Source organism: Solanum lycopersicum, chromosome 11 (assembly GCF_036512215.1).
Source record: "Solanum lycopersicum chromosome 11, SLM_r2.1".
Classification (NCBI taxonomy): Eukaryota; Viridiplantae; Streptophyta; class Magnoliopsida; order Solanales; family Solanaceae; genus Solanum; species Solanum lycopersicum.
The window spans coordinates 61,993,090-62,001,221 of record NC_090810.1 but is presented as its reverse complement, the minus strand read 5'-3'; positions in this window follow the sequence as shown (position 1 = coordinate 62,001,221).

The following is an 8,132-nucleotide window of genomic DNA, read 5'->3' as shown; positions in this document are numbered from 1 at the left end:
ACGTCAAAAATGCCAAATTTGTTCGTGGACGTCCGTCAAGACGTTGTCTATGCATACGGTTGGCCATCACGGCTTTTCTGGGCCATTTGGAAGGTCAAACGAGCCCCGAAGCGAGCATATGCCTCATTTTGACGATTTTCGTGTGCTATTGCACACCATTTTTTGGGTGATCGGGATTCTGACGTCAAAAATGCCAAATTTGTTTGTGGACGTCCTTCAAGACGTTTTCTATGCATACGGTTGGCCATCACGGCTTTTCTGGGCCATTTGGAAGGTCAAACAAGCCCCGAAGCGAGCATACGCCTCATTTTGACGATTTTCGTGTGCTATTGCACACCATTTTTTGGGTGATCGGGATTCCGACGTCAAAATTGCCAAATTTGTTCGTGGACGTCCGTCAAGACGTTGTCTATGCATACGGTTGGCCATCACGGCTTTTCTGGGCCATTTGGAAGGTCAAACGAGCCCCGAAGCGAGCATACGCCTCATTTTGACGATTTTCGTGTGCTATTGCACACCATTTTTTGGGTGATCGGGATTCCGACGTCAAAAATGCCAAATTTGTTCGTGGACGTACGTCAAGACGTGTTCTATCCATACGGTTGGCCATCACGGCTTTTCCGACCCATTTGGAAGGTCAAACGAGCCCCGAAGCGAGCATACGCCTCATTTTGACGATTTTCGTGTGCTATTGCACACCATTTTTTGGGTGAATGGGATTCCGACGTCAAAAATGCCAAATTTAGTCGTGGACGTCCGTCAAGACGTTCTGTATGCATACGGTTGGCCATCACGGCTTTTCTGGGCCATTTGGAAGGTCAAACGAGCCCCGAAGCGAGCATACGCCTCATTTTGACGATTTTCGTGTGCTATTGCACACCATTTTTTGGGTGATCGGGATTCCGACGTCAAAAATGCCAAATTTGTTCGTGGACATCCGTCAAGACGTTTTCTATGCATACGGTTGGCCATCACGGCTTTTCTGGGCCATTTGGAAGGTCAAACGAGCCCCGAAGCGAGCATACGCCTCATTTTGACGATTTTCGTGTGCTATTGCACACCATTTTTTGGGTGATCGGGATTCCGACGTCAAAAATGCCAAATTTGTTCGTGGACGTCCGTCAAGACGTTGTCTATGCATACGGTTGGCCATCACGGCTTTTCTGGGCCATTTGGAAGGTCAAACGAGCCCCGAAGCGAGCATATGCCTCATTTTGACGATTTTCGTGTGCTATGCACACCATTTTTTGGGTGATCGGGATTCCGACGTCAAAAATGCCAAATTTGTTTGTGGACGTCCGTCAAGACGTTGTCTATGCATACGGTTGGCCATCACGGCTTTTCTGGGCCATTTGGAAGGTCAAACGAGCCCCGAAGCGAGCATACGCCTCATTTTGACGATTTTCATGTGCTATTGCACACCATTTTTTGGGTGATCGGGATTCCGACGTCAAAAATGCCAAATTTGTTCGTGGACGTCCGTCAAGACGTTGTCTATCCATACGGTTGGCCATCACGGCTTTTCCGACCCATTTGGAAGGTCAAACGAGCCCCGAAGCGAGCATACGCCTCATTTTGACGATTTTCGTGTGCTATTGCACACCATTTTTTGGGTGATCGGGATTCCGACGTCAAAAATGCCAAATTTATTCGTGGACGTCCGTCAAGACGTTGTGTATGCATACGGTTGGCCATCACGGCTTTTCTGGGCCATTTGGAAGGTCAAACGAGCCCCGAAGCGAGCATACGCCTCATTTTGACGATTTTCGTGTGCTATTGCACACCATTTTTTGGGTGATCGGGATTCCGACGTCAAAATTGCCAAATTTGTTCGTGGACGTCCGTCAAGACGTTGTCTATGCATACGGTTGGCCATCACGGCTTTTCTGGGCCATTTGGAAGGTCAAACGAGCCCCGAAGCGAGCATATGCCTCATTTTGACGATTTTCGTGTGCTATTGCACACCATTTTTTGGGTGATCGGGATTCCGACGTCAAAAATGCCAAATTTGTTCGTGGACGTCCGTCAAGACGTTGTCTATCCATACGGTTGGCCATCACGGCTTTTCCGACCCATTTGGAAGGTCAAACGAGCCCCGAAGCGAGCATACGCCTCATTTTGACGATTTTCGTGTGCTATTGCACACCATTTTTTGGGTGATCGGGATTCCAACGTCAAAAATGCCAAATTTGTTCGTGGACGTCCGTCAAGACATTGTCTATCCATACGGTTGGCCATCACGGCTTTTCCGGGCCATTTGGAAGGTCAAACGAGCCCCGAAGCGAGCATACGCCTCATTTTGACGATTTTCGTGTGCTATTGCACACCATTTTTTGGGTGATCGGGATTCCGACGTCAAAAATGCCAAATTTGTTCGTGGACGTCCGTCAAGACGTTGTCTATGCATACGGTTGGCCATCACGGCTTTTCTGGGCCATTTGGAAGGTCAAACGAGCCCCGAAGCGAGCATATGCCTCATTTTGACGATTTTCGTGTGCTATTGCACACCATTTTTTGGGTGATCGGGATTCTGACGTCAAAAATGCCAAATTTGTTTGTGGACGTCCTTCAAGACGTTTTCTATGCATACGGTTGGCCATCACGGCTTTTCTGGGCCATTTGGAAGGTCAAACAAGCCCCGAAGCGAGCATACGCCTCATTTTGACGATTTTCGTGTGCTATTGCACACCATTTTTTGGGTGATCGGGATTCCGACGTCAAAATTGCCAAATTTGTTCGTGGACGTCCGTCAAGACGTTGTCTATGCATACGGTTGGCCATCACGGCTTTTCTGGGCCATTTGGAAGGTCAAACGAGCCCCGAAGCGAGCATACGCCTCATTTTGACGATTTTCGTGTGCTATTGCACACCATTTTTTGGGTGATCGGGATTCCGACGTCAAAAATGCCAAATTTGTTCGTGGACGTACGTCAAGACGTGTTCTATCCATACGGTTGGCCATCACGGCTTTTCCGACCCATTTGGAAGGTCAAACGAGCCCCGAAGCGAGCATACGCCTCATTTTGACGATTTTCGTGTGCTATTGCACACCATTTTTTGGGTGAATGGGATTCCGACGTCAAAAATGCCAAATTTAGTCGTGGACGTCCGTCAAGACGTTCTGTATGCATACGGTTGGCCATCACGGCTTTTCTGGGCCATTTGGAAGGTCAAACGAGCCCCGAAGCGAGCATACGCCTCATTTTGACGATTTTCGTGTGCTATTGCACACCATTTTTTGGGTGATCGGGATTCCGACGTCAAAAATGCCAAATTTGTTCGTGGACATCCGTCAAGACGTTTTCTATGCATACGGTTGGCCATCACGGCTTTTCTGGGCCATTTGGAAGGTCAAACGAGCCCCGAAGCGAGCATACGCCTCATTTTGACGATTTTCGTGTGCTATTGCACACCATTTTTTGGGTGATCGGGATTCCGACGTCAAAAATGCCAAATTTGTTCGTGGACGTCCGTCAAGACGTTGTCTATGCATACGGTTGGCCATCACGGCTTTTCTGGGCCATTTGGAAGGTCAAACGAGCCCCGAAGCGAGCATATGCCTCATTTTGACGATTTTCGTGTGCTATGCACACCATTTTTTGGGTGATCGGGATTCCGACGTCAAAAATGCCAAATTTGTTTGTGGACGTCCGTCAAGACGTTGTCTATGCATACGGTTGGCCATCACGGCTTTTCTGGGCCATTTGGAAGGTCAAACGAGCCCCGAAGCGAGCATACGCCTCATTTTGACGATTTTCATGTGCTATTGCACACCATTTTTTGGGTGATCGGGATTCCGACGTCAAAAATGCCAAATTTGTTCGTGGACGTCCGTCAAGACGTTGTCTATCCATACGGTTGGCCATCACGGCTTTTCCGACCCATTTGGAAGGTCAAACGAGCCCCGAAGCGAGCATACGCCTCATTTTGACGATTTTCGTGTGCTATTGCACACCATTTTTTGGGTGATCGGGATTCCGACGTCAAAAATGCCAAATTTATTCGTGGACGTCCGTCAAGACGTTGTGTATGCATACGGTTGGCCATCACGGCTTTTCTGGGCCATTTGGAAGGTCAAACGAGCCCCGAAGCGAGCATACGCCTCATTTTGACGATTTTCGTGTGCTATTGCACACCATTTTTTGGGTGATCGGGATTCCGACGTCAAAATTGCCAAATTTGTTCGTGGACGTCCGTCAAGACGTTGTCTATGCATACGGTTGGCCATCACGGCTTTTCTGGGCCATTTGGAAGGTCAAACGAGCCCCGAAGCGAGCATATGCCTCATTTTGACGATTTTCGTGTGCTATTGCACACCATTTTTTGGGTGATCGGGATTCCGACGTCAAAAATGCCAAATTTGTTCGTGGACGTCCGTCAAGACGTTGTCTATCCATACGGTTGGCCATCACGGCTTTTCCGACCCATTTGGAAGGTCAAACGAGCCCCGAAGCGAGCATACGCCTCATTTTGACGATTTTCGTGTGCTATTGCACACCATTTTTTGGGTGATCGGGATTCCAACGTCAAAAATGCCAAATTTGTTCGTGGACGTCCGTCAAGACATTGTCTATCCATACGGTTGGCCATCACGGCTTTTCCGGGCCATTTGGAAGGTCAAACGAGCCCCGAAGCGAGCATACGCCTCATTTTGACGATTTTCGTGTGCTATTGCACACCATTTTTTGGGTGATCGGGATTCCGACGTCAAAAATGCCAAATTTGTTCGTGGACGTCCGTCAAGACGTTGTCTATGCATACGGTTGGCCATCACGGCTTTTCTGGGCCATTTGGAAGGTCAAACGAGCCCCGAAGCGAGCATATGCCTCATTTTGACGATTTTCGTGTGCTATTGCACACCATTTTTTGGGTGATCGGGATTCTGACGTCAAAAATGCCAAATTTGTTTGTGGACGTCCTTCAAGACGTTTTCTATGCATACGGTTGGCCATCACGGCTTTTCTGGGCCATTTGGAAGGTCAAACAAGCCCCGAAGCGAGCATACGCCTCATTTTGACGATTTTCGTGTGCTATTGCACACCATTTTTTGGGTGATCAGGATTCCGACGTCAAAAATGCCAAATTTGTTCGTGGACGTCCGTCAAGACGTTGTCTATGCATACGGTTGGCCATCGCGGCTTTTCTGGGCCATTTGGAAGGTCAAACGAGCCCCGAAGCGAGCATACGCCTCATTTTGACGATTTTCGTGTGCTATTGCACACCATTTTTTGGGTGATCGGGATTCCGATGTCAAAAATGCCAAATTTGTTCGTGGACGTCCGTCAAGACGTTGTCTATGCATACGGTTGGCCATCACGGCTTTTCTGGGCCATTTGGAAGGTCAAACGAGCCCCGAAGCGAGCATATGCCTCATTTTGACGATTTTCGTGTGCTATTGCACACCATTTTTTGGGTGATCGGGATTCCGACGACAAAAATGCCAAATTTGTTTGTGGACGTCCGTCAAGACGTTGTCTATGCATACGGTTGGCCATCACGGCTTTTCTAGGCCATTTGGAAGGTCAAACAAGCCCCGAAGCGAGCATACGCCTCATTTTGACGATTTTCGTGTGCTATTGCACACCATTTTTTGGGTGATCGGGATTCCGACGTCAAAAATGCCAAATTTGTTCGTGGACGTCCGTCAAGACGTTGTCTATGCATACGGTTGGCCATCACGGCTTTCTGGGCCATTTGGAAGGTCAAACGAGCCCGAAGCGAGCATATGCCTCATTTTGACGATTTTCGTGTGCTATTGCACACCATTTTTTGGGTGATCGGGATTCCGACGTCAAAAATGCCAAATTTGTTTGTGGACGTCCGTCAAGACGTTGTCTATGCATACGGTTGGCCATCACGGCTTTTCTGGGCCATTTGGAAGGTCAAACGAGCCCCGAAGCGAGCATATGCCTCATTTTGACGATTTTCGTGTGCTATTGCACACCATTTTTTGGGTGATCGGGATTCCGACGTCAAAAATGCCAAATTTGTTCGTGGACGTCCGTCAAGACGTTGTCTATGCATACGGTTGGCCATCACGGCTTTTCTGGGCCATTTGGAAGGTCAAACGAGCCCCGAAGCGAGCATACGCCTCATTTTGACGATTTTTGTGTGCTATTGCACACCATTTTTTGGGTGATCGGGATTCCAACGTCAAAAATGCCAAATTTGTTCGTGGACGTCCGTCAAGACGTTTTCTATGCATACGGTTGGCCATCACGGCTTTTCCGACCCATTTGGAAGGTCAAACGAGCCCCGAAGCGAGCATACGCCTTATTTTGACGATTTTCGTGTGCTATTGCACACCATTTTTTGGGTGATCGGGATTCCGACGTCAAAAATGCCAAATTTGTTCGTGGACGTCCGTCAAGACGTTGTCTATGCATACGGTTGGCCATCACGGCTTTTCTGGGCCATATGGAAGGTCAAACGAGCCCCGAAGCGAGCATACGCCTCATTTTGACGATTTTCGTGTGCTATTGCACACCATTTTTTGGGTGATCGGGATTCCGATGTCAAAAATGCCAAATTTGTTCGTGGACGTCCGTCAAGACGTTGTCTATGCATACGGTTGGCCATCACGGCTTTTCTGGGCCATTTGGAAGGTCAAACGAGCCCCGAAGCGAGCATACGCCTCATTTTGACGATTTTCGTGTGCTATTGCACACCATTTTTGGATGATCGGGATTCCGACGTCAAAAATGCGAAATTTGTTTGTGGACGTCCTTCAAGACGTTGTCTATGCATACGGTTGGCCATCACGGCTTTTCTGGGCCATATGGAAGGTCAAACGAGCCCCGAAGCGAGCATACGCCTCATTTTGACGATTTTCGTGTGCTATTGCACACCATTTTTTGGGTGATCGGGATTCCGACGTCAAAAATGCCAAATTTGTTCGTGGACGTCCGTCAAGACGTTGTCTATGCATACGGTTGGCCATCACGGCTTTTCTGGGCCATATGGAAGGTCAAACGAGCCCCGAAGCGAGCGTACGCCTCATTTTGACGATTTTCGTGTGCTATTGCACACCATTTTTTGGGTGATCGGGATTCCGATGTCAAAAATGCCAAATTTGTTCGTGGACGTCCGTCAAGACGTTGTCTATGCATACGGTTGGCCATCACGGCTTTTCTGGGCCATTTGGAAGGTCAAACGAGCCCCGAAGCGAGCATACGCCTCATTTTGACGATTTTCGTGTGCTATTGCACACCATTTTTTGGGTGATCGGGATTACGACGTCAAAAATGCCAAAATTTGTTCGTGGACGGCCGTCAAGACGTTGTCTATGCATACGGTTGGCCATCACGGCAATTCTGGGCCATTTGGAAGGTCAAACGAGCCCCGAAGCGAGCATACGCCTCATTTTGACGATTTTCGTGTGCTATTGCACACCATTTTTTGGGTGATCGGGATTTTGACGTCAAAAATGCCAAATTTGTTCGTGGATGTCCGTCAAGACGTTGTCTATCCATACGATTGGCCATCATAGCTTTTTTGATTCATTTGGAAGGTCAAACGAGCCCCGAAGCGAGTATACGCCTCATTTTGACGATTTTCGTGTGCTATTGCACATCATTTTTTGGGTGATCGGGATTCCGACGTCAAAAATGCCAAATTTGTTCGTGGACGTCCGTCAAGACGTTGTCTATGCATACGGTTGGCCATCACGGCTTTTCTGGGCCATTTGGAAGGTCAAACGAGCCCCGAAGTGAGCATACGCCTCATTTTGAAGATTTTCGTGTGCTATTGCACACCATTTTTGGGTGATCGGGATTCCGACGTCAAAAATGCCAAATTTGTTCGTGGACGTCCGTCAAGACGTTGTCTATCCATACGGTTGGCCATCACGGCTTTTTTGGGCCATTTGGAAGGTCAAACGAGCCACGAAGCGAGTATACGCCTCATTTTGACGATTTTCGTGTGCTATTGCACACCATTTTTTGGGTGATCGGGATTCCGACGTCAAAAATGCCAAATTTGTTCGTGGACGTTCGTCAAGATGTTGTCTATGCATACGGTTGGCCATCACGTCTTTTCTGGGCCATTTGGAAGGTCAAACGAGCCCCGAAGCGAGCATACGCCTCATTTTGACGATTTTCGTGTGCTATTGCACACCATTTTTTGGGTGATCG